The sequence below is a fragment of the Protopterus annectens genome, chromosome 2.part0 (assembly GCF_019279795.1).
Source record: "Protopterus annectens isolate FY-2018-M chromosome 2.part0, PAN1.0, whole genome shotgun sequence".
Classification (NCBI taxonomy): Eukaryota; Metazoa; Chordata; order Ceratodontiformes; family Protopteridae; genus Protopterus; species Protopterus annectens.
The window spans coordinates 626,263,250-626,290,674 of NC_056728.1; the positions used below are offsets into that span (position 1 = coordinate 626,263,250).

General features: G+C 45.6%; 1 protein-coding gene across 1 annotated transcript in view; it reads right to left on the bottom strand.

The window, feature by feature from the left end:
* Window positions 1-27,425, bottom strand: part of UBA6 (ubiquitin like modifier activating enzyme 6) — a 2,440,735-nt gene that overhangs the window by 878,608 nt on the left and 1,534,702 nt on the right. The window lies entirely within an intron of this gene.

Sequence of the window (27,425 nt, forward strand, 5' to 3'; positions counted from 1 at the left end):
AGCCTAGAAGCAGAAATTCCACTAATTCCATGCTTAAAACAGGAGTTCCTATGGTGGGCTCAAGCATGCCAGTCAAACCCGGGACTACCCTTTCGCAGCTGTCAAGCAAATCAGACCATCACAACAGGCGCCTCAGACCTAGGATGGGGGGCTCACATGTTGGACAAATGCGTGCAAGGTTTGTGGACCCAGGATCAACTTCACCTGCACATCAACCTAAAAGAGATGCTGGCAGTAAAACTGGCAATCCAAAACTTCAGACCATTTCTCAAAGAAGGCCATTTGATGATAAGGACAGACAACACCACAGTCATGTGGTACATCAACAAACAGGGAGGCACTCATTCATACCCCCTATGCAGAATGACTTTGGAGCTTTGGAACCTGGCACTCGGCTACAACATCCAGTTACAGGCAATGTTTGTACCGGGAAAGGAGAATACTCTAGCAGACATGTTAAGCAGAACCACATCGGATGCCCACGAATGGATGCTACATCCGGACATCTTCAAGACCATCTCAAAGAAATGGGGAATGCCTCAGATAGATCTATTCGCTTCCCCTCTCAATCACCAACTCAAAAAATCCTGCACAAGGACATTCCACCCACTGGCATGGAAAGTGGATTCGCTCTCCTTCAGCTGGAAAGGCCTAACAGCATATGCATTCCCTCCTCTCCCCTTGATACACAAGGTATTACTAAAAATCAAGGAGGAACGTCCAAGGATAACCCTGATAGCTCCAAACTGGCCAAGACAACACTGGTACCCACTGCTGAGAAGCATGTCTCGGAACAACTTGTGGTCAATACCCCTGATGCCTTTGATGTTAACTCAGAACAACTACAGCATCATGCATCCGAACCTAAAAACGTTGCAACTGACTGCATGGAACATCACATAGCAGCAACTAATCCAGAACTTTCCCAAAGGGTTAAAGACATTATCCTAGAAGCCCGCAGACCTTCAACAAGAAGGAATTATGCAGGAAAATGGAAAAGGTTTGTCATTTGGAGTACTGAAAGAGGAAAAGATGGGTCAAATATAGATATGGCTAACATTCTGGAGTACTTGGCAGAGCTTCTACATACAGGCCTGTCCTATTCCTCCATCAAGATACATGCATCAGCTATATCAGCAGAATACAGTTTTGATCCACCTGTCTTTTCACATCCTTTACTCAGGCAGTTCCTCAGAGGAATCAAGAATGTAAAACCTCCAAGGAAACCACCATTGTCAGCTTGGGATTTGAACTTTGTGCTAGAAAAGTTGACACTCGCACCTTTTGAACCAGCAGCAACAGCAGACCTACAGCATCTATCGTGGAAAACTGCTTTCCTTCTGGCAATAACCTCAGCAAGGAGGGTTTCTGAACTTCAGGCCCTAATGGCAGTACAGCCCTTCCTAATCTTCCACCAAGATAGTGTCCATGAGGACTAATCCTACATTTATGCCTAAGGTGGTATCCAGAGTGTCCTTAAACCAGGCAATCCACCTACCTGCCTTCTTTCCCAACCCACAAAACAGAGGGGAAAGAATACTACACACCTTGGATGTACATAGACAGCTACGCTACTACCTGGACAGAACAAAAAGTAGCAGAAAAACTGACCAGCTTTTTGTAGCCTATGCAACAGGAAGAGAAGGAAAAGCTATTTCCAAACAGACAATCTCCAAATGGATAGGAAATTGCATACGATTCTGTTACTCCCATGGAAAACCAATTCCACAGAACATAAGGCCTCATTCTACAAGGGCAACAGCCACTACCACAGCCTTCTTACGAGGAGTGGCAACTAAAGACATTATTGAGTGACTACTTGGACCTCCGTGCATACATTTGCCAAGCATTATAATTTACCTCTCTATTCTAGATCCCGAGCAGGGTTTGCCACTGCTGTACTGCAATGGATCCTAACCACACCATAATCTAGTTTTTCCTCCTCCCCTAGTTGGCTATGGTATTCTACCCAGTTGTTATGACTGCAGATGCATCCATGAAGGACATAGTACAGTTTTGTACCTACCATAAATGTAGATGTCCGAACTGGATAGCATCTGCAGTCAGGATTACCCTCCCTCCTTCCCCTCTGTGGTACTCCTAGGGTGTTTACCCTCCTAATAGCTAGCTGGTGGGGGGGGGGTCTCTTATGGTGTATTTGTTTGTATATATGTACATACATACTTATTTTGTGTGTTGTCTTCTACCTTTTTGGAAACATTGGCATTCATCCAAATTTTAGCCTTCCAAGAGGGCAATTGGCATCTGGGGCAAGGAACACTGAGGAAAATGGCGTCGGCTGATGCCTTTATACCCGAAGACCAACAGAGATGACGTCGGGTGAAGTGCAACATCAGCCGAAGCCGGACCCGGACTTTGGAATCCGGCCGACTGAAGGGCTGCCTGACGACAGGACAACCCAGTTGTTATGACTGCAGATGCTATCCAGTTCGGACATCTACATTTATGGTAGGTACAAAACTGTACTTTCTTTTGACAGCCACCTTAGGGGGAAAACTAGCACTTTTTTCATCAAATTGGCAAATGGTTACCCAAGACAAATGGGTTCTGAACAGTGTCCCAAGGCTGCAGGTTCCATTTTCACTCTCTACCAAGGTCAAAGGGCATGCCAGAAGTGCCACAATCAATGGGCAGAGGCACAAAAAGTAATTACAGCCCTCATGGACATGAGGGCCATTCAGCAAGTACCACAACAAGAGCAGGGACAAAGATTTTACTCCAGACTTTCTAGTATCCAGGAAGGACAAATCCTGGAGACCAATTCTGGACCTGTCTATACTAAATAAGTTTATGGAAGCTCCAAAATTCAAGATGTTGACTCTTCAGCAGCTACTGCCCATGCAGGGCAAGAGGGCTTTGCTCGTAACTTTGGACCTAGAAGAGGCATACCTGCATGTCCCAATCAGACACACTTGCAGAAGATACCTCAGATTCATAGCTGGCTCAATACCTTATCAATTCGCTGCACTGCCCTTTGGCTTATCTACTGCGCCCTGGGTCTTTACAAAATGTCTGGCACCAGTAATTGCGTTTTGCAGACAAAAAGGAATTCAAATATATTACTACTTGGACGACTGCCTAATTCAAGCAGAGAACAAAGACACTCTTCTACAGCATCTGGCGTTTGTAAAAAGATTACTAATTGTTCTAGGGTACACAGTAAACGAAAAGAAAAAAAAAACTAGTGCCCTCTCAAGAGATAATATTCCTGGGTGCAAGCTTAAATACAACTGCCCAGATGGCTTATCTCAAGCCAGACAAGCAAAAACAACTGACTACTTACTTCAAGAAATTGGGCAAAAAAAACCCACTTATCTGCAAGGAAAATCCTGCAGGCCTTGGGATGTTCTTCATCTCACATTGCTGCATTCCTTACACTTGGGTAGTCCGCTGTCCTCGGTCGGCCTGAATATCAAAGTAATAGGCTGACGTCGGTCAAGGTGCTTAAGACTGACATCAGGACGTCAGGGTACAAATGCGCATGACCGACGTCATATCCTCAGTCTTTTTTGCCGCATGGTCCGATGCAGAAGCAGCGTTGCAAGTGCCGTTCGGCGTTCTGAAATTTTTCGAATTCGGAGTTTCAGACAGAGTCAAAGTTGGCTAAGTACCCGTTGGGGAATATTTTAGTTTTTCTTGCCTCAGTGGTTTACGGATGTCAGATAAAGTGAATAACTGTATTTCTTGTGGGAAGCAGATACCGTATAGAGATTATCATACTTTGTGTATTCCTTGTTTGGGGCCTGAGCACGACGTTGTTGGGTGTCGCTTTTGTGCTAGGTTCAATAAGCGCACTATTAAGCGAAGGTTAGATTGTGCCAGTTTGGTCTTGAGCGGTGCAATTATAATATGCCGTCGGATGCTCCGGCGCGCTTCTTCAAGAAGCCAAAGACAAAGCAGCTAAACCCAGGCAAGAAGAGTCGTCCATACGGACGCCCGGTTCTTTAGGCGTCAGTGGAACCGGTGGTGGTTCCGGAGGCTTCTCTGGAATCCCAGGGGAGACTTTGATATTGCAGGATGTGGCCTCTCAGGAGGTAGGTCAGGCTGAAGGGGCTTCTCAGGTTTCTGTACTCCCTCCCTTCCTAGGGTGGTTAGGCCCTCTCCTTCTGTTTCCAAGGCTTCTCCCAGAGGCAGGCCAGGTTTAGCTTCTGTTGGTGTCACTCCTAGTTCAACAGGATCTGTGCCCAAGAAGCACATGCTTAAAATGGCAGAAGATTTAATTACTTTGATTAGAGGTTCTTTGCCCCCTCCTGATAAGAGGCCTAGGGTGGAACCAGAGTTGGGGAGTTTTGAGCAGCCTTCGGATGTTTCAGAGTCTTCGGCTGAAGACTTGCAGGAGTACTCTCCTTATTCTGATTCTGATGCAGATGATTCCACTCCTTCTGCTTCTCCACCAGAGGATTTTTCTTTTTCAGAGACTCTTCATTCCATGAGGGAACATTTTAAGTGGGAAGGTCAGGACTTCTCTGATTCCAGGAAAAGGCTTAGGGAATTTTTGCTTTTACCCCAGCATAGGCCTTTGGCTATACCACCTGTTCTGGATGTTGTGAAAGATGTGTTTGCAGAGGCTTCACTTAATCCTGATTCTTTGCCTCCTGCTCCTGTTAAACCGGATAGGTATTACAGGGTACCTGAGGCTCAGAAATATCTTTATAAGAGTCCTAGGGCAGACCCAGAAACTGTTAGTCAGGGACCTAAGGGTGTCAAGGCCTCTGTTGTAAAAAATCCGGTTCCTCCAGATAGAGGCCAGAGCTTTGGATAGATGGGGAAAGAAAGTCTATACTTCTTCCACCTTAGCTATGAGGGCTTTGAATTGCCAGTTTCACATGTTGAAATATCAAAACTATCTTCTTTCTCAATTGAAGTCTAAGGTAGATGCTCTGGCGGAAGGCATTGAGTGTAAAGAATTACAAAATTTGGTGCATGTCTCGGAACAGGTGGGTAAGCATTCTTTGCAATGTGGTTTTGATGCTGTACAGGCCTCGTCTAGGGTGGCTGCCACTGGTTCAGTTCTTCGCAGGCACGCCTGGCTGAGGGATCAGAATTTATCTGACCATGTTAAGACAAGGATTTTGGATGCTCCTTTACAGTCTGATGTGTTTGGTTCACCTGTGGAGTCAGTCTTGAAGAAAATGGAAGACAAGGCTAAGTCTATGCAGGCTGTTAAGGATTTTTTGCAAGTTCAGCCTCCGAAGTTTAGTAGGAATTGGCCGGCTAAGGGGTGGACCTTCTTATGATTCTCAGTCTAGGGGTACATCTAGACGTGGTAGGGGCAGAGCTCAGAGTTCCTTTAGACCTAGAACGGGTAGTTCACCTGCACAGTCTTCGGGTGAGGGCAGGGGCCAGTCCTTTCGTAAACAGGCCCAATGACCTACCTTTTCAGCTGCCAGATCCTTTTTGCCTGGCAGCACCTTTGGGAGGGAGGTTGGCATTCTTCAAGGAAAATTGGAGTTTGATTACTCAAGACAGATGGGTATTGGATATCATACACCAAGGTTACAAGTTTTATTTCCATACCTTACCTCCTTTCAAAGGCATGCCAGACGTTCCTCCTCAGCAAAGACTAGAGGCTCACAAACAAATTTCTCTGCTACTTCAAATAGGGGCCATACAACCGGTCCCTCTACCAGAAGTGGGCCTAGGATTTTATTCTCGCCTGTTCCTAGTACCAAAGAAGGGGAACACGTGGAGACCAATTTTGGATTTATCTATCCAACACATATCTGGACATTCCCAAGTTCAAAATGTTGACGTTACAACAACTTTTGCCTCTGCTGGGCAAAGATCACTGGATGGTGACTCTGGATCTCAAGGAGGCTTACCTTCATGTTCCTATCAGGCTCAGTTGCAGGAAGTATCTGCGTTTTGGCTGGGACTTCTCATTATCAGTTCTCTGCATTGCCCTTTGGCTTATCTACTGCGCCCAGAGTGTTCACGAAAGTTCTGGCTCCAGTGATAGCTTTCTTCAGGCTAAGAGGAATACAGATCTATCCTTATTTGGATGATTGCCTGATTCTGGCCCAAGAAAAGGACGAACTTCTTCATCATTTACAGTTTGTGATAGCAGTGCTAAGATGCCTGGGGTATTCTGTGAACGAAATAAAGTCCAGTCTAGTACCCTCTCAGGACATGTGCTTTCTGGGTGTGAGACTGAATACAGCATCCCAGATGGCCTTTTTGACCCCGGACAAACAAAAGAATCTTTCTCTTTACTTCCATCAATTGTCTCATCAGTCCAGGCTGACTGCAAGGACAGTCCTTCAAGCCTTGGGGTTCATGGCATCTTGTATTCTGGTGCTTCCCAATGCCAAACTGCATATGAGGAAGCTACAATGGTATCTCAAAAATGTATGGACACAGCACTGCCAAGATATGGACACTGTCATTCAGATAATACCTTGCATTCAAAAGGAGTTTTTGTGGTGGGCTCAGGAATGTCACCTAAACAAGGGATTCTCTGTGACCCGACCAGAGGCGAGTCAGATTCTAACGACAGATGCCGCAGACAAAGCTTGGGGAGCTCATCTAAATGGAAAGTGGGTACAAGACACGTGGCCTGCCAGACTTCAACATCTGCATATCAACCTGAAGGAGATGTTAGCAGTCCAATTTGCATTAATAGCTTTCAAGGATTTACTTCTTCCAGGGCAGGTGTTGGTTCTAACAGACAACACAACTGTCATGTGGTACATCAACAAGCAAGGGGGAACGCATTCTTATCCTCTATGCAGACAAGCAATGATTTTGTGGGAGACTGCTCTCAGTTTACAGCTGAATCTTCAGGCAAGGTTTCTGCCGGGAGCACAGAACTCCTTAGCAGATGTGTTGAGCAGACAAATTATGGATCCCCACGAGTGGAAATTGGATCCTCCTGTATTTCAGAAATTGACAGTGTTATGGGGAACTCCAGACATAGATCTGTTCGCTTCTCCACTAAACTACCAGCTGCCAAAGTTTTGCACAAAAATGTTTCATCCCACAGCTTGGAAAGTGGATGCTCTTTCATTCAATTGGAGCAATCTTCATGTATATGCCTTTCCACCTCTGCCTCTCCTCCCAAAGGTACTCCTGAAGGTCAGACAGGACAAGCCAAAGATGATTTTAATAGCTCCAGATTGGCCTCGACAGCACTGGTACCCATTACTGAGAAGTCTGGTACGGGAGCCTCCATGACCTTTGCCTTCGATTCCACACCTGCTGTCTCAGGAGAACCGTCATTTACTCAATGTCAAACTTCACTCTCTTCATCTAACAGCCTGGCATATTCTGTTTTAAACCCTGGAGGGTCTCGGCTTCCTCAGCAAGTTTTGAATGTTATTTTGGAGGCCAGAAGGCCTAGTACAAGGAAAGTGTACGCAGATAAATGGAAGAGATTTTTATTTTGGAGTACAGCAAAGGAATTTGATGTTTCTCAGCCTAATTTAAGTGTGGCTCTTCAATATCTTACTGAGTTACTGGACAAAGGTTTGTCCTTCTCTTCTATTAAGGTTCATGCTGCAGCAATTTCTGCTCACTATGACTGTGACCCACCATTGTTTTCTCATCCTTTGTTTAAGCAATTCCTTAGAGGGGCAAAGAATATAAGACCCCCGTAGAGCTCCTACTCCTGCTTGGGATCTCAATTTTGTGTTTGAGAAACTCACTCTACAACCTTTTGAGCCTGCAGCTACTGCCGAGTTGAAATATTTATCATGGAAGACTGCTTTTTTGTTGGCCATTACCTCTGCGAGAAGGGTTTCTGAATTACAGGCCCTTATGGCAGTTGAGCCTTTCTTAATTTTCCATAAGGATAGGGTATCTTTCATTACTAATCCTTCCTTTATGCCTAAAGTGGTTTCTAGTGTGGCTTTAAACCAAACTATTCATTTGCCTACTTTTTATGCAAAGCCCCAAAATAAAGGGGAAAAGATTTTGCACACTTTGGATATACACAGGCAGTTGCGATATTATTTGAGCAGAACTAAAGGATTCAGGCAGTCTCAGCAGTTATTTGTTTCTTTTGCTTTGGGTTCTCAGGGCAAGCCTGTGTCAAAACAAACTATTTCTAAGTGGATTGGGTTTTGTATTGCTTTCTGTTATTCCCATCATGGTAAGGAAATTCCAGCTGGGATTAGGCCTCATTCCACTAGGGCTACTGCCACTTCTACAGCTTTTTTGAGGGGGGTGGCAACTAAAGATATTTTAGAGGCAGCTACTTGGAGTTCAGTGCATACTTTCTCCAAGCATTACCACCTTCCACTTTACTCTAAATCTAGGGCTGGTTTTGCCACTGCAATTTTACAGGGCATGTTGGCAGCTCCTACTGCTTTATAGTTTTGCCATCCTCCCTTACCTCTGCTTTGGGATTCTACCCAAGTGTAAGGACTGCAGCAATGTGAGATGAAGAACATAGTACAGTTTTGTACCTACCATAAATGTAGATGTTGGAAGATCCACATTGCTGCAGTCCAATTTACCCTCCCTCCTTCCCCTCTGTAGTTAGAGGCGGTTGTGTGGTTTGGGTTGTGAATATTGTGGATAGTGTATATATTGTACATATGTTTAGTGCAAGGGTGGTTGGTTGTTTTTTGCTGTCTTTTGGTTTTGACCTTTCCTTTTAGGGTCTTCTGACATCTGGGGCAAGAAAAGACTGAGGATATGACGTCGGTCATGCGCATTTGTACCCTGAACGTCCTGATGTCAGTCTTAAGCGCCTTGACCGACGTCAGCCTATTACTTTGATATTCGGGCCGACCGAGGACAGCGGACTACCCAAGTGTAAGGACTGCAGCAATGTGGATCTTCGAACATCTACATTTATGGTAGGTACAAAACTGTACTTTTCATGGCATGCTGCATTCTACTAATTCCATATGCTAGACTGCATATGAGGAAACTACAATGGTATCTGAAAAGTGTTTGGACTCAGCATTGCCACAGCCTGGAGACTGTAATTGCACTCATTCCCTGCCTACAACAGGAGTTTCGATGGTGGGCAGAAGCCTGTCACCACAACAAGGGTCTGCCATTCAGTTTACCTGCAGCCAGACCGACACTGACAACGGATGCATCAGGTTATGCTTGGGGGGCCTATATGGCAGGAAAATGTATTCAGGGCACATGGCCTACAAACCAGATGCATCTTCATATCAGTCAAAAAGATGCTAGCTGTTCAAAATGCCCTGACAGCTTTCAAGGACCTGCTTCAACCAGTACAATTACTGATAAAGACAGACAACACTACGGTCATGTGGTACATAAACAAGCAGGGAGGTACTCCTTCTTACCCCCTCTGCAGACAAGCAATGACCTTATGGGGCACAGCATTGGCTTTTCAAGTTCACCTACAAGCACAATTCCTGCCAGGAAAAACAAATACTCTGGCAGACGAACTAAGCAGAAACCTCATGGATCCCCACAAATGGAAACTGGATCCACACGTCTTCTGGATAAGGAAATGAGGATGCCCAGACATAGATCTATTTGCCTCCCCTCAAAACTGCCAATTGCAGAGATTTTGCACAAGGATTTACCATAAGCAAGCATGGAAAGTGGACGCCCTATCATTCAACTGAAAAAATCTAACAGTATATGCTTTTCCTCCTCTGCCTGTCCTTCCCAGAGTACTCCTAAAGGTCAGATGAGAAGCCAAAAATGATTCTGATTGCGCTAGACTGGCCACGCCAGCACTGGTACCCAATCCTAAAGAGCTTGTCTCAAGGTCCAGCATGGATATTGCCTCAAACTTCTCACTTGCTGACCCAACAAAACAATCGGATCCTGCACAGCTAACTCAGTACTTTAAATCAGGCAGCATGGCGGATAATGTAGCCATTCAGAAAACTCCTCTTTCAAAAGCTGTTATGGATGTTATCTTGGAGGCCCGGAGGCCCATTACCAGAAAATCTTATGCAGAAAAATGGAAGAGATTCTGTGCTTGGAACAAGGCATTGACACGTCTGTACCAAATATTCCTCAGATTTTACAATACCTAACTGAGATGCTGAACAAATGCCTTTCTTTCTCATTAAGATTCATGCCTCTGCCATTTCTACACATTACAATACGGACCCACCTATCTTTTCTCATCCTTTAATAAGGCAGTACCTCAGAGGGGCCAAAAACATTGGGTCTCCAAGGAGAGCAACAATTCTGGCTTGGGACCTCAGTTATGTTTTGGAAAAACTCTCACACTGCCTCCTTTCAAGCCAGCATCAACAGCGGATATTAAATTCTTATCCTGGAAAACAGCACCATCTTGGTTGAGGCAGCATTGATTTTTTTTCCCTGCTATTTTACCTGACAGTGAAATTACAGGAGAATGCCTCTTCATCTGGTCCTGATAAGTCACAAGGGACAGCTACTCAACCCAAATCTTCAGTCTGTTAGCTTGACCTTATGGAAGATAGAATTTTAATTTCTCAGACACCACTTCTCTGAAGAGGTTGAAGGCCTACAAAAGGCCAGGAGATCCAGTACTAGAAAATCTTGCACAGCTAAATTAAGTTTTTCCTATTGGTAATGCAGACATAGTCAGGACCCAGTGTTCATGTTCCTGCTGTAGTGCAATCTCTCTGTGTACTACTTTGATCAGGTTTGGTCTATTCATCTGTAGAAGCTCCCTTGTCAGCCATCAATGCCTCCCTCCCTCTTAGCCCTGCACTCATAAGAGCAGAGGTCCATCCTTTCCTCAGGGGAGTCCTGCATCTTAACCACCAAGGAAACCAGTCTCTTCCCCTTTATTGGGTCTTAATTTTGTGTCTGAAAAGATTGTACTGCCTCCTTTTGAACCAGCATATTCTGCTTCTTTGATTCTGTACTTGGAAAATGGCCCTTTTTGCTCTTAGCTCTGCTACTTTATTCCCCAATCCATATATCTGGAGAAAATGTCTTGCATTCCTTCATTCTGAATTATTTGACAAACTATTCCAGTTTTGGATTTCAAAGACCATCTTTACCAAATACTACAAAATTGATGATGTTAAGTTGTCAATTATTGATATTAAAGCCCTTTTTGTTAAAAAACCTTTTATTGTTAGTTATAAGTTAATTATTTAGATTTCCTGACAGAAAATCCCTGTCTCTTTTTAGTCAAACCCTGTTAGGGTGTGTGTGTGTTTGTTTTTAGGAATACCTTTGGTATTTTCTGTGTGTGTGTGTTTTGTGAAGCACCATGTCAAAGGAGAGGGTCTCAGTTTTTAAGAAGTGTGACTCGTGCTGTCCCAGGCTTCTGTGTCAAAACGCGGCGGCTCGCCCTTCTCGACGCGAGTCGAGATCGCCGCCGGCTGGAGCCGGCGCTGGCTTAACAGTTTCCTCCACCGGCTTCTCGGTGTGCCGACTGCATCGACCACTCGATTCGGCGATTAATCGATCTCCGACACCATCGACATGGGCATGGCATCTGTGTGTCTGCTCTGATCGGCTACGTTACTCAAGTTGGCCTGCGCTCTGGCTGTGGCTGTATGGAGAGGATACCTCGAGCTGTCTCGAGCTCTCACGTCGCTCGGCTCCTGTCAGGATCTATACGGGGTCAATAGTATCGGTTCCGAGGTCTCATTCCCTTGGGGCTTTCAAGGTCATCCAGACTCAGATCATGACCCTAGAGAGAGGTGGTCAGTAGATTACTTAAGTCACAGGTACCCCAAATGTTGTTACATAGTCCGTCTCAACAGTTGACTGTTGGTCCACACCCCCTAGTTCCTTCCTCCTTCAACTCCCCCAGAGCTTGGGTTGTTGGGACGAGAAATGGTTACTGCTACGGCGGGAGGACGGATACCCCCTTCTGTTGTCTCCTCCGAGGGGTGTGTGGCGGGACCCCTGGGTTCCCTAGCTCGAACGGGTTCTCCTCGGGACCTGCCTGGGACTCTATAGTACCTGTTGACATCTCTGCCACTTCTCTTGCTACAGGACCCAGAGATCCCGCGCCAGGTTTATACTGACTTTGATGAGTCAGAGGATCCCTGATCCCCTCTGAGGATGTCTCCTTCTCAGACATCCTAGAACTCCTTAAACAGAGAAACTGGTCTGAGGATGAGTCAGTGTACCTTGGATCTCTGCCCTCCACCTCCTGGGTGTCTCCGCCTTCGACCCCTTCTGACTCTGTAGAGCCAGTCCCTAGAGGGCCTTCAAATTTATCACTGCCCGTGTGACAAGCAATTCCTCACTAAGGTGTCCCCCGCTGATGCCATGGTGTGGTGGCTCCCACCACAAAAGAAGCAAGATCCTTCCGTTCGCATCCATCCTCCCACCAGACTCCAGAGGGATATCCTTGCTGGGTGAAGTAGTTCAGGATCCTACAGCTGCAGGGGCTCAAGTGGCTCTTAGGCGCCAACCCTGGATCGGCTATATGATTTTGCTGAGGATCCCTTTTTAAAGCCGTCCTCCACAAATTTTGATGGGTCAGCTTTGTTTGGCCCTCAGGTGAAGAAACCTTGACCAGGTGCGAACAGGACGGCAAGACTCTTTCTGCTGTTGAGTCTTCTAGACCTTATCCCAAAGGACAGAAAGGTGGGAAAATGTGGTTCCGTAAATCCCAAGGGGTACGCCCGATTCACGTGGTCAGTTTACCCCTAGAGGCAGAGGGGTAACAACAACAGGCGCCGCTTAGAGGCAGAGGGGGAAAAAAAAAAAAACAGACAGAGCCTCTCTCTGACAAGCCCTTTCAGCATCCCTGAGATGTTGCCCGGCTGTGGCAGTCGGGAAGATTATCACTGTACCCAGAAGCCTGGCATTCAAGACAGATGGGTACAGTCGATCATATCCAAGGGTTACATAATTCCTTTCGGTTAAGTCCCTCCCCCCCAAATCCCTTCCAGATGTACCACCGGTCTAAGAAATTGCAGAGTTAGAAGTCTCAAAACTACTGCAAAAAGAGCCATTCAGCCAGTTACAATAGACCATTCAGGAGACTGGAGACCAATATTGGATCTCAGCAGACTCAACAAGTCTGCCAGGAAGACAAGATTCCGAATGGCCACCCTTCAGTCAATTCTGCCCTTCTTACAGAAGGACAACTGGATGTGCTCAATAGATCTTCAGGATGCATACTATCACATCAAAATTCACAGGCTGGGGTCCAGTCATTTCCAGTTCAGAGCCCTGCCCTTTGGTCTCACTACAGCCCCCAGAGTGTTCACCAAATGCATGGCAGTGGTCAGGTGTTTCGACGACTGGCGACTGGGCTCTCTGTCAGCCACCACCAGGCATCAGCTTATACAAGCCAGGGATTACACAATAAACCTTTGTTCTCATTTGGGCATCTTAAACACTGTTCGATGTCAGCTACCCTTACAGATCAAAGAGTTTCAGACATTCAGAGTCATGTCAGGATCATTCTGGCCAACAAGAAAGTACAGACCAGAATGGTTCTAAAGGTATTAGGTCTCATGGCTGCGGCCATTACTCTTCTTCCCTGGCTCGATTCTACATTTCTTCAATGGATGCTGTTCACACAATGGTCATACCAGCAACTTGATTCTGGTGACACAGACATCAAAGAGCATCTTGCTTGGTGGATCACATCTCCTCAGGTTCACCAACCCATCCCCGATAGCCACTGTCACCACGGATGCCTCCTGATCGGGTGGGGGTCATTATCAGGGCAGGATGGTTCATGGGGCGTGGGGCGAGTACCATCTGCACATAAATGTCCTGGAGATGAGAGCAGTGCTTTTAACGTTGCAAGCCCTCAACGACTTTCTTCCCGTAGGGACAATTGCAGTCCACACAGACAACATGTCTGTAGTTTGGTATATCAACAAACAGGCGGAACCAAGTCCTACCCCTTGTGTCGAGAAGCGCTCAGACTATGGCAATGGGCGATCTCCTCTCATCGGTTTCTGGTAGCAACGCATATCCCTGGGAAAACCAACATTGTAGCGGACAGATTGAGCAGAGCTATTCTCATGCCTCACGAGTGGTCTCTCAAGCAATCTATAGCGGAAGAGATTTTTCTGGAATGGGGTCGTCCATGTTGCGATCTTTTGCTACTCCCCAAAACAGCAAATGTCCAGACTTCTTCAGCCTCTTCCCTCTATCAGGCCATCCCCCCAGAGGCGCTCTGACCCAGGATTGGCCCCAGGGACTTCTTTATGCCTTCCCTCCATTTCCTCTGATCCCTCAGGTTATCCAGAAAGCTACCGTTTTGAGAGCCAAATTGATTCTCATTGCCCTTACTGGCCTCGACAAGTTTGGTTCCGTTCCTCCATCATCACCTTTTGGTGCAGCCGTGGCATCTGGACCCAGTGCCAGATCTTCTGATTCACCAATCGGGTCAGCTGCACCGGTCAATCCCTTCTCTCAACCTCACAGCATGGTTGCTCCACTTCCTTCCTTAGCCAGGCTTCCTTTGATCTCTAACCCAGTTAGAGACATCATAGTAACCGCTAAAATCCTCTACCAGGAGGATTTATACAAGCAAATGGAAACGTTTCTCTTATTGGGCTAAGGCCAAGAATATTGATCCTTTTACTGCCCTGTTCAGGCAGTCCTGGACTTCTTAGCAGAGATTTTTCATGCAGGCTCCTCTTCTTCCACAGTCAGAGTTCAATTGGCTGCTATTTCCAATTTTCATGTCGGGATAGCAGATCATAATATTATGTCCCATAGGCTCTGCAGGGCCTTCTTGAAAGGAATTTTCCTACTAAAGCCTCCAATCAGGAATCCTCCTCCTCAGTGGGATCTAAATTTAGTGCTGACATCCTTGATTCTTCCCCCTTCGAGCCAGCTGCTTCTTGTTCCCTGAAATATCTTTCTTGGAAAACTTTATTCCTAGTGGCTATTACATCGGCCAGGAGGGTGTCTGAACTTCATGCTCTTCGGTTCGACCCCCTATTTGGTTTTTCACAAAGACAGAGTATCTTTGAGAACTAACCCAACCTTTTTGCCTAAGGTCGCTTCAAAGAACAATTTGAATCAATCCATTGATCTCCTGTATTTTTCCTAACTATTCAGATAGAGCTGAACAAAAGCTACATTACCTTGATGTCCACCGTCAACTTAGATATTATTTGGACAGAACAAAAAAAATTTAGAAAATCTGATCAACTTTTTGTTTCCTATGCGGATAATAAAAAAGGCCTTCCTGTTTCTAAAGTGACTTTGTCTAGATGGCTTTCTTCGGTCATCTCTGAAATTTATCTGCTCAGGGGAAAACAGCTGTGCTCAAAACCTAAAGCACATTCAACTAGGAGCTTAGCTACTTCTACAGCTTTTCAAGCTAGACTTCCTTTAGACACTGTTTGTGCAGCGGCCACTTGGGCTACTCCTCACACTTTTGTTTCCCATTACAAATTGGACTTGGCCTCCAGGGACAGAGCCAGTTTTGGCTCTACAGTCCTCAAGAGTTTGTTCCATTGAGCCACCCAGGATAGAGGTGCTAGGGACGGTCCCATCAAGCAAGAATGAAGGCGAGATTGACAACTTAACATTAAGAAGTTATGTACCTACCATAACGTTCCATGTTAGTTGTCTTCTCTCGCCTTCTTTCTTGCGACCTCCCTCCTTCCCCTGGCCTGGACAGACCTTGTTATAAGAAACTGTTATGCTGAAGACCATTCAGACCTGGTCCTTCTTCCATCTGTAAGTTTTCTTTCTTCCTTTTGGAAGTATTTTATGCTTGGTGCTATTGCCCTTTGTCATCAAACGAGATCTGGGTACTTACCGCCTTGCATCATGGGATATGGGGCTGCCTCGAGCTGGTAAAAGTGACTCTCGAGCTTAGCAAGTGCCGAGTCGGAGCCGAGGGATCGGCTCCGAACCCATCAAGCAAGAAAGAAGGCGAGAGAAGACAACTAACATGGAACGTTATGGTAGGTACATAACTTCTTATTTTCTCCAGGTCCATGGCAGCCTTTGCTTGGTCAAGTCTTGTCCAGACTGCTGGAAAGGTCTTCAGTAGTTAACCACTCTCTCAGCTCTGGGAATAAACGATATGTCAAGAATACTACAACAGTGAGTTCAGGCATGATATTGTACAGTTGTGTAAGAACTTAACATAACAGTAGATTTTAAATGGTCTATCTCTCCTTTGTTCTTGCTGTTTGGGTTTGGAGCCGATCTTCTGCTCCGACTCTGCCATCTTCTATAGCTCGAGAGCTGTTTACTGGCTCTAGGCTACCCCTTATCCCAGAATGCCCAGCGTCAGCTACCCAGATCTCATTTGCCGCTTCAGCTGCGAGGTTGCTTCCTTATTGGCTCAGGCTTAGTATAATCTTTTTGCTATTATATATTGTTTTTCTTGAAAGTTTGTCAAGTAATTGTCTACTTTGTATATAGACAATATTCCTTTATCACTATTTTGCGTTCTTGTGTATTTTAGCTTGGTTTGCCGTCGCTCCATAACTCTCAGGCCTTCTGTTTCCTTGAACTCGTTTAAATTAGTCCGCCCCCCCCTCCCCCACCTAGGATAGCCGTTTAAGTTAGAGGCTTTCCTTCTATTCTTTAACTGTGTAAAAAAAAAAAAAAAAAAAAAAAAAAACCTCTATTTGTTATTACTTTTTATAGTATAGCTTTTTATTTATTATGCGGTTGTTGTTACTATAATGTCTAAAGATACTAAGGTATCTGGCTTCAAAAAGTGTGACTCGTGCTGTCAGAAAATGTCTGACAGATGGGCACACTAGTTGTGTTTGTTTGAACGCTGTTCATATGCATGTCTCCTATGTCATGCTTTTAGTCCAAGGGTCCTGCAGGAGCGCAAGAACAAATTAATCCTTCGGGGATTATTGAAGCCTCAGGATTCTCTGGCTAGAAGTACTCAGCCAGCGAAATCCCCTAAGTCTGTCAAGCCGTCGGTTCCACCTTTGGCGCAGACTCCTTTACTTGACCAACCAAGTATGTCTGTACCGGCTGGCATCGACAAGACAACTTCTCCCATCGGCTCCATCTGCTATTTCGGAGCAGTCTCTGAGCCATAAGAGACTGAGGTCACCATCCTTGGAGTCCATCCACTTGGCACCACAGTCACCTTTATTACAGAGTGAACGTAGCCATCATTCTTCCCACTCCTCTCGATCCTCTAGATTATCGGATCATGATGTGGAGAGAGTAGTAAGGTTGCTTAAGTCACAGGCACTGGCAAAAGTTCTGACCAGCCCACCTCAACAGGTATCTGCTCCAACTGCCTCTATTTCTATTCCTCCTCCGACTGCATTTAGTTCGGAGCTGGAAACAATGGATCCGCAGGCAGTAGAACTGTTGGCGCCGATCATCATTTCTCCTTCTGTTCCGTCGGCTCCGATTACTTCGATTGTACCTTCTATCGAGGGATCTTGGTGCAGAAGCACGCTCGTCTGCTCTGGGGAGGGGGGTGTCATCAGACCCTTGTCCGACCCTGTTCTCCCCCCTCGGAGCTTCGGGACAGGTGAGCTCTACTCCAACATCGGCCTCTGAGCAGTCATCCTCGACGTGGAGAGACTCCTGTTTCTTCGGTGCTGGAGCTTTCTCTGCCTAGAGGTCGGGATGCATTCGAGGTAGTGTGGAGTGTGCTGTCCCCAGAGACTGCTCTACTCCCAGCTCCATCGGCTCCTCCCCCTGTGGTTTCTGTGCCAACCTCTACTTCTCCTACAGACCCCAAGCATAGGTAACCTATGCCCCAGGACTGCCCATTGGGTGATCCCTCTTCTGAAGCCTCCCCTGATGTCAGAGGAGCCTCCCCAGGAGAAGTGCAAGAGGAAGTACATAGACTCCCTGAGTCTGTCACTTTGGAAGGGTCCCCACGGTCTCCCTCTGAAGATGTTTCCTTTTCGGACATCCTTGAAATGCTTAGGCAGAGGAGAGACTGGACTTCCCTAGCCCCTACCGAGGATGAGTCTGTATACCTGGATGCATTCGGTTCCCGACCTTTCACCTCCTGGGTATCTCCTCCTTTCAATCCAGTCATGTCTGTAGTGGCTCGAAAGACTTGGTCAGCTCCAGATTCTGTGGAACCTACTCAGGGGAGACCAAATAAATTTATTACAGCCCCCCAGGACAAGCAATTCCTCTCTAAAGGTGTGCCCATTGATGCCATAGTGGTTGCAGCAGCCACCAAGAAAGAGTTAGCAGAGACCTCTTCATCTGTTCATCCTCCAGACAGAGTCTCTGACTATGGTCAGATATGGAAAGCGAATGTTTGCTTCAGCGACCTTTTCAATGAGGTCACTAAATTATCTATGCCACTTTACATGTCTTCAAAGGGATTTCCTGAAAAAGCTTGGAGATGCCCTTCAAGATCCTACAGCTTGAGGTAGCACCAGCCAAAGTAGCTTCTCAGCTTGCGACTCTTAATTCCATAGTTAACTCCTCCATGAGGCTGATTTCCTATGCAGCCGATGGAGCGAGCAGAGCTGCAGGGACAGGTGTGGCTCTCTGGAGACTTGCTTGGATGCGGCTGTGTCAGTTTGCAGAACCCTTTCGAGTGTCCTTCAGTACTCCCTTTGATGGCTCTTTTCTCTTTGGGCCTCAGGTGAAAGACACGTTGACCAGGTGAGAGCAGGAAGGCAAGACTCTCTCTGCCGTGGTAGTCAGTTTTTCCACTCCTTCCAGACCTTATCCCAAGGGTCAGAAGAGTGGAAAGATGTGGTTCCGAAAATCCCAGGGACCCTTGCCTGACACACGTGGTGATTTTTTCCCCCCCAGAGGCAGAGGGGGAAACAGATGCCGCCCTCGTGGCAGAGGGGGACCGCAAAACCCTTCCAGCATCCCTGAAGCGTTGCCCAAATGCTCACCTCTGGAGGCAGTCGGGGGAAGATTTTTGCTGTACCCAAAAGCCTGGCAAAATATAACAAGAGACAGATGGGTGCTATCCATCATATCTGGAGGTTACAAAATTCCCTTCCATCAATCCCCCATAGAATCGAAAAAGCCCATCCCAGATGTCCCACCCAATCTAAGGGATCAAGCAGTCACAGAAGTTTCAAGACTGCTAGAAAAAGAGCCATTCAAGAAGTCCCCGCAGACTAACTAGGATCCGGAACTTACTCAATATTCTTTTTAGTACCAAAAAAGACAGGGGACTGGAGACCAATACTGGATCTCAGCAGATTGAACAAATCTGTACAAAAAGAAAAGTTCCAGATGGTGACACTGCAGTAGATTTTCCCTTTCTGGGTCAGGACATTTGGATGTACTCCATAGATCTTCAGGATGCATACTACCATATCAAGATGGACAGATGCTCCTGGAGATTTCTTCGCATCTGGGTAGGGGCCAGTCATTACCTGTTCAGAGCTCTGCCCTTTGGTCTCATTTCAGTCCCCAGGGTGTTCACCAGGTGTATGGCAGTAGTCGCGGCTCACCTGAAGCGTCAAGGATTCCAGGTGTTTCCCTATCTAGGCGACTGGCTCCTGACTGCTACCACCAGGCATCAACTCTTAAGAGGCATGAGATTATATAATCACATCATGCACTCAACTAGGCATTACAGTAAACTTCGAAAAATCTGCCTTGTTGCCCTGTCAGTCTATTACATACATAGGAGCAGAATTAAACACAAGAGAAATGTTTGCAAGATTACCACAGGAAAGAGTTTCCACTATTCGTCAACAAGTATTGAAGCCTTTTGCTCTGCATTAGGATTAAGTCAGACATGTCCTCCAAGCTCTATGCTCCACGGCAGCTGCAATTCTTGTCCCATTAGCGCGTTTCCACATGAGAATTCTTCAGTGGCTTCTTTTAACGCTGTGATCTTTACAGGAACTACCCATGTCTCATATGATCCTGATCACAGAAACATGCAAAAGGCACCTTTCTTGGTGGATGGTCTCCCCACTAGTAATTCAGGGCAGACCCTTCATACAACCCCCTCTGGTAGCCACAGTGACCACGGATGCCTCCCTGATAAGGGGGGGGGGGGCATTATCAAGGCAGAACAGTCCAAGGCACTTGGCAACCTCACGAGTACCATCTGCATATCAGTGTCCTAGAAATGAGAATGGGTTCTCCTAGCGTTGCAAGTCCTTCAAGACTCTCTTCCTTCCGGGACCATTGCAATCCAAACGGACAAATGTGTGTGGTGTGGTACATCAACAAACAGGGCAGGACCAGGTCTTACCACTTTTATGTCGAGAAGCACTCACTGTGGCAATGGGCAATTTCCTCCCAACGTTTTCTGACAGCAACTCACATCCCTGGGAAGTCCAACGTTATAGCAGACAGGCTCAGCAGAGCTATCCTCATGCCTCATGAGTGGTCTCTGAATCAGGAAATTGCGGATCTCATCTTCCGCAAATGGGGACAGCCTTGCTGCGACCTATTTGCCACTCCTCTCAGCAAATGCAGCAGCTACTTCTCCCTACTTCCTCTTCCAGGTCATATACCCGGAGATGCTGTAGACCACTATTGGCCTCAGGGACGACTTTACGCTTTTCCCCTAATTCCAAGACTAAAGCAAAATCGTTGAGTTGCAAAATGATCCTCATTGCCCCATATTGGCCTCGACAAATATGGTTCCTTTTCCTACACCTCCACCAATATGGTTCCTTTTCCTACACCTCCACCTTTTGGATCAACCATGGATTCTGGACCTGGTTCCAGATCTTCTGATTTGCCAATCAGGTGGGTTGCACCAATCCCTTCAAACTCCCCAGCTCATAGCTTGGTTACTCCACTTCCAACCTTAGCCAGGCTTTCCAATATCTCCCCAGCAGTCCGTGATATTGTTTCCTCACATAAGTCTACGAGAACGTATGCTAGTAAACGGAAACTGTTTTCTTATTAGGCAGAATCTTGAAATTTGGATCCTTTCTCAGCCCCAATCCATGAAATTCTTGAATTTCTAGCACAGCTTTTTCAGTCAGCTGCTACTTCTGCTACCATTAGAGTACAACTAGCTGCCATTTCTAATGTATGTTTAATTCTAGCATCATGTCTCATAAGCTCTGCAAAGCCTTTATGAAAGGAACATCTCCTCGTAGACCCCCAGTTAAAGATCCTCCCCCTCCTTGGGATCTCAATTTAGTTTTAGCCTCCTTAATTTTGCCTCCCTTTGAACCGGCAGCATCATGCTCTTAAAAATTTTTCTTGGAAGACACTTTTTCTGTTTGCTATCACTTCAGCTAGACTTGTCTCAGAACTTCAAGCACTGTGTTCATTCTCCTTACCTGTTTCACAAGGACAGAGTTTCTCTGAGGACCAATCCATCCTTTATTCCTAAAGTCTGCTCCGAGAACAATTTAAATCAATCCAAAGATCTCCCAGTTTTCTTTCCAAATTACAGCACTAAGGCAGTATACAAGCTCCACCAATTGGGTGTACACAGACAATTGCGTTTTTACTTCCATAGAACTAAGGAACTAAAAGTCAGACCAGTTATTTCTTATGCTTTCAACAAACAAGGTCTTCCAGTTTCTAAAGTGACCTTATCCAGATGGTTATCTGATGCTGTTGCCTTTATTTATCAGTTACGAAATAGAGCTACCAGCTAAACCAAAATATCATTCCACTAGAGCATTAGCCACCTCTGTAGCGTTTCAGTCTACGTTGCCCATAGACTCAATTTGTGCAGCTGCCACTTGGGCAAACCCCCCCACACTTATCTCTCATTACAAGGTGGATATGGTCTCCCGGAGCAGAGCTTCCTTTGGTTCTACTGTTCTGAAGAGTTTGTTCCAATGAGCCACCCGGGATTTTAGGTGCTAGGGATGCTGTCCCAAACAGCAAGAACAAAAGCGAGATAGACAACTTAACATAAAGAAGTTATGTACCTACCATAACGTTCCATGTTAGTTGTCTTCATCTCTCCTTTCTTGTGTCCCTCCCTCCTGCCCCCATCCCTAGAGGATTGTGAGGAGTTCCCTTTTGTTTTCACTGGCTGAGCGTCTTTTATTACTTCACATGCCAGGTAAATCTATAACTTCCTTTGTTTAGGTGTATTGGACAACCAGTTTTAGTAACTGGTTACTCTACTAATGTCTAGTGTGCGCTTTCACAAACGAGATCTGGGTAGCTGACGCTGGGCATTCTGGGATAAGGGGTAGCCTCGAGCCAGTAAACAGCACTCGAGCTATAGAAGATGGCAGAGTCAGAGCAGAGGATCGGCTCCGAACCCAAACAACAAGAGGGAAGGCGAGATGAAGACTACTAACATGGAACGTTATGGTAGGTACATAACTTCTTTATATACTGGTAATTGCAGTATTCAGTCATACTATATCCCTTCTCTTTCTCTCAAACTTTCCTATTTTCTTTCCTCCAGTTTGCTTTAACCTCTGTCCTGTTGCATGAGAATGAGGTAGGTTTTCTTACCTACTCGGGCTACAGCCCTCTTAGCTGACCAGTCTCTGTAGTCATCAGGATGCTGGCTTGTAGAGCGTCTTGAGGATCCACACTTGTACGGTGGTGTATATATCCTAAAGCGTACAAGCTGTGGTTGATTTGGACATATGATCTTGGGGAAGATGAAGCTTTGGTAACCTGGCCGTATGTTTGCAATGACTACCTGTAAGGAATACTTTAGCACTGATTAGTAGGATGTCTGCTGTTAGAAGTTCTTGTACCACTATAAAATGCCATGAGACCCAAAAGTTTGAGATATTCCCTCAGAAGTGAACTAAAGTCTGAGTGGAAAACGCTGTCTAGATGTAAATCATCTTTTTTTCTCCTGTGAGAGAAGCTCCTTGAACTAAGATGTCTAGTAGACAACCCTGGAACACAGTCCTGTGTGAGTCCAACTTTTGAATCTTTTCTTAGAATTCCAGCCTATGCAAGGTCTCTCACCCAAGTGAGGGATTCTTGACACTTTGAAAAAGACTCTGCAAATATAAGCAAGTAGTGCAAATGTGGAAAATGTGAATATCTTGCGGCCTGCAATGAGCTATAAATGGAGACACTTGGTGAACACTCTTGGAACTGTGGAAAGTCCAAAGAGTATGGAAGAGAAATGATGCGATTCAGACACAACCTTAAACACCTGAAATCTGCATGAACAGGGATGTGATAAGCATCTTTTAAATCCTAGTGCTAGCTAGAAACTTACATGAAGGGGTAGCAAGTTGTGTAGGACTGAAATTGAATGTTTAACAGTGGAGAGGATCAACTAAAGCTGAAGCTGCTGGGTGAGGTTTTGGGATGTGTATGAAACTTAAGACTTGCAGTAACTTTTATACAATTTGCCTTTTTAGGGGCAGCAGGCTATCAGGAAAATTGCAGGCCACGACATATCTTCCAATGCTGACAGCACTGGAGGAATTTGAAGGTTCTCAAAATGCCATTTTTAATCTCTCAGTATTTTCTGAAGGACCAATCTCTCTATTCTCCCACTGAAAACACTGGCACATTCTGTAAGTAGACTTGCAAGAGAGTCCCCACAGCTGAATCTGATATTACATTCTCCTTGGAGTCTGAAACCATATCTCTCAGCCAGTCAGGGTCAAATTTCAACAGAATTGGGACACTTAAAATAGTAGTACATGTCCTTCTGTTTTCATGTTGCAGTATTCTCAAGTGGGATCCTCTCCCTCAGGCGACCCAAACGTCTGGCTCATCTACCAAAGCTTAAGCCTGATTGCTGTCTGGTACGTGGAATGTCACAAGCAGGGCCATAAACTGTGGGCCATAAATGTGATGTTCGCATGCACAGAGCTCAGAACTTCTCTGCTCGAACATCAGCTTGCTCTTTCTGCTCCTAATCTCCAAGGATGCTAAAGGTAAGTACCCTGTTGGGGAACCTTTGTTTTTGTTTGAGCTTAGGGTGCTGCACTTTTGTTAGCTGATGTCATCTAGAAAGGGGAAATGTAAGTGTGGTCAACAAATTCTGCACAAAGATACCCACAAACTCTTGTTTTGCTTGGGGCCGTCCCACGACCATACGACCTGTAAAATGTTAGTTGCTTGTACCAAAGACCTTGTGCAGCTGTCGAGCAGCCCTTAAATTATTTGTAGAGAATCGACTACTTAAGACCAGACATTTGCCCACCCCAGTGGAGCATCAGCCTGACTGGCAAACAATTTTCCCAGTCACTTTTTCAGGCCTTTATGGCCCTTGAGGCCTGCAACCTCTCATACTCCTGCTCTAGCTACCCTAAGCCCCAGGCCTACCTCTGCAGGCTCCATCCCACTTCAGACTCTGGAGGAAGACTCTTCTTCGTCCTCTTGAGTCTCTCACTTACACTCCTCAGCTGGCCTCTCCCCTGGAATATTGTTCCCTAGATGACTCCTTGGAAGGTGATTCTCTACCAGAAGACGTTACTTTTGGGGAGACCATCTCCAAAATGAGAGAATACTTGTAAGTGGGACTCCAGCCAGATGACTGAGGTACAGAAAAGATACTTTGAACTTCTCCAGATGGAGTCCCCCTCTCCCTCTGCTATCCCCCCAGTGATTTCTTCTTAATTGGGACACCTTTGCTGCTGCCTCCCAAGACTCCAGAGTCCCAGCCCCCCTGCCCCTAAAAGGTCAGTTCTATAAAGTTTCTGATGATTTTAAATGCCTCATAAAACCCCCCATGGCAGACCCAGGCAGTCCTTCCTGTGGCACCTGACAAGCAATCATGTCAGATCCTGTCATCTTCCCTGCTGCCATCTGATAAGGACCGTAAAGTGATGGACAGATTGCAGAAAAAGATTCACTTCCTCTACCCTGGCCTTTAGGGCCATCAGTTACCAAACTCACATGGTTACATAAGCCTTAGACCTTGTTTTTCAGGCATCTACCCTGCTCTCCCATATTCCTGATTCTCCTACTAAGCCTCAAGTTGCCTCAAAACTTTCCGTAGCCGCACAAGTAGCCAAGCATTCCATAAAATGCAGCTATGATGCTGCAGAAGCCTCAGCCAGATCAGCTGTTTCTGCCTCAGTTACTCTGGTATTCCTAGCTGACTTTAACCCCTGCCAGATGATTTCAAGAACAAGGTTCTGGAAAAGGCTTCCTCTTTGGCAAACAATCTGAAGAGCTTTTCAAAAGTCTGCAGGAAAAAAGTAAGGAACTGCAGGATGTAAAATGTTTACTAGTACCCCCAGTTCCCAAGTTTTACAGGAACTACCCAGCTAGTACTTTTAACTTGAGACATTGACAGAGAATGTGAATTAATACAAGTTATCTGAAGTAAAAAGTTGAACTAGCACCATTATTAAGCTTTTAATTCACCACCTTTTATTCAAAACTCGCCAGTTTTAGGAGAGAGAAGGGGGATACAGTAAAATTTGAGCCAAAGTCAGGGACAGTTGGGGTATGCTGAAATTTGAAACCCCTGCATCTGTCTGTTAATCTTCTTGTTCAGATTTAGAATCTTTAATCTCTTCAGGAAAAGATGCATGTCTTTACCATAAGCCACCTTATAAGAAGCATCAAGTGCCTAAGTTGGACCGTGAGCCAGGTTTAGTAAACTACTCCTGCGGAGGAAAATTTGAATAGAAGCAGATGCATGTCTAACTTTCATTGATAAGAATGATGGGGCCAGCAGAGTTAATGACAGCAGTAGCTTTCCCAGGGATGGACACAATGTTTTGACTAAAAGACGACTTTCTTTGCTTTCTCTCCCAGGGCCGATAAGAGTGTCTCTTACTTGCTCATTGAAGGCTTCTTGGCAGTTGCTGAGAATGTGAATAAGCCCCTGTCACTAGTGGCTGTAGGTGCTATACTAAGAGGGATCTGTGTTAAAAGCCGAGTGGTCTGAGCTACCAGCTTTGGCCACAGCAGTCACACAGCTGTGGCTGAAGCAAATTGCTATTTGCTGTAGCAGCAAAGGCTGTTGACTTTTTTGTAGATGGACTAAGGTCCGACAGTTTTCCCTAGAAAAGAGGAACCATTTTTGGCTTTACCATGAAAAAACTGTCTGGCTTTAAGTTGTAAGAAGTTACTTTTCCCAGCAAAAGCATGCTAAAAAGCACTTTTTTGCTAGATTCAAAAAGATAATTAAGTTTTTAACAGTTTTTAAGCTGATAGGAAAGTGTTGCCTTTTAAAAGAACAGTTCTGTGTTGTGATAGATAATTAAATCAAACGTCTAGTTTTAAGTAAACTTTCATAACCAGGAAAGTACATTTAAAATGTGCAAGACTTTTTTTTTCTAAAGGGAAATTGTCTAACCAACAATGGGAGAACAGCACATACTGACCATCAAATATTTCCCAAAGCTTGCAGAAGAGCTGTGTCTGGCAGTTGTAAAGCTTTGAAGGGCTTGGTGCTCAAACTTATTTTTAGGTAGCTCAGTTCAAGTATGTGAAAGGTGCCCTGAATCTTTGGAATCAGGCAGGCTTTTGTATCTTTGGAAGGCTACAAGGATATAGCCTGTATAGCTATGGATACTGCAGCAGTGATCAGTATGGTGAACATTATGGTAGGAGGTTTTATGGTTGTCGAAGAGATTCATTGAAAGAAATTGTAGTGAATGAAAAGAAATGGGAATTGTAGTGTAGGCAGTGGAATCTTGGCATGTATGTAGGTAGGTTGGAGGGTAGCAAGTAAGTTGTGTATTGGGAAGGATGTTAACAGGAGTGTAGGCAGAAAGGGTGAGGAGTGAATATGAAAAAGGGAGCAGTGGGAAGTCAAAGTGTGTGGGAATAGAGAAGTCTTTTGGTTTTCCCGATTGTGGGGTCACCACAGCAGAAGTCCGGTTTGCTCATGATTGGCAGTGGATTTTATGGTGCCAAGTTGCCAGCCCAACCTCCAGCAAAGGCGCGCACATTCACGCTCTCACCTACCTGCATGGTTTTAACATTACTTGACCATGGGAAGGGCATGCAGACTCCACACAGAAGGCGCTCCAGCAGAGAATCGAATGGGAGAACCTCTTGCTGTGAGGCGACAACGCTAACCGCTGCACCACCGCGGATTTGTGTGGGAATAGAGATGAGGTGATAATTAGTGGGGTGGGTAGGAGTAGTGAGTGGAGTGTAGGATAAGCTATTTGAGTGAAAGTGATATTGGGAGAGTGAGGGTGGAGAGTATGTGGGATTGGGACTTTGCTGGAAAAGTTGCAGGTTATGTACACAAGAGTTTAACTAGTGGAAACACCAGTCTGTAGGAAAAATAATGGAAGTTAGAGCTTGCTTCTGGGGAATGCAGCAGTTCTTGTCCATCAGGTTAGATTTTTTTTTTGCTAGCACTGAAATCAGACTGAGCTAAGCTCTAATGGGATGCATTTCCAAACTCTGGCAATATAGCGTTGAGTATATGGCGTTTACTGCAATGTTTTACTCTTTGGTAGTAAAAAGCGATTTCTAGCTAGGATATAAAGCCTATTTAGGGGTGGGCGTTTTTTGGGCTATGGAGAAATGTGCTGATGTTCATCGTGCATACAGCTGCAGTCATAACAGATGGGTTCTCCTGCCGTCAGGCGGGTCCTCGGTCGGCCGAATTCCAAAGTCTAGGTCCGGCGTCGGTTGTCGTTGCTTCTTCCCTGACGTCAGTGCAACAAGGGTATAAAAGAACCAGCAAACGCCATTTTCTTCAGTCTTTCTTGCCGTGCAGTGCGCGAAGCAGAAGCAGTTCACAAGTGCCGGTCGGCCAG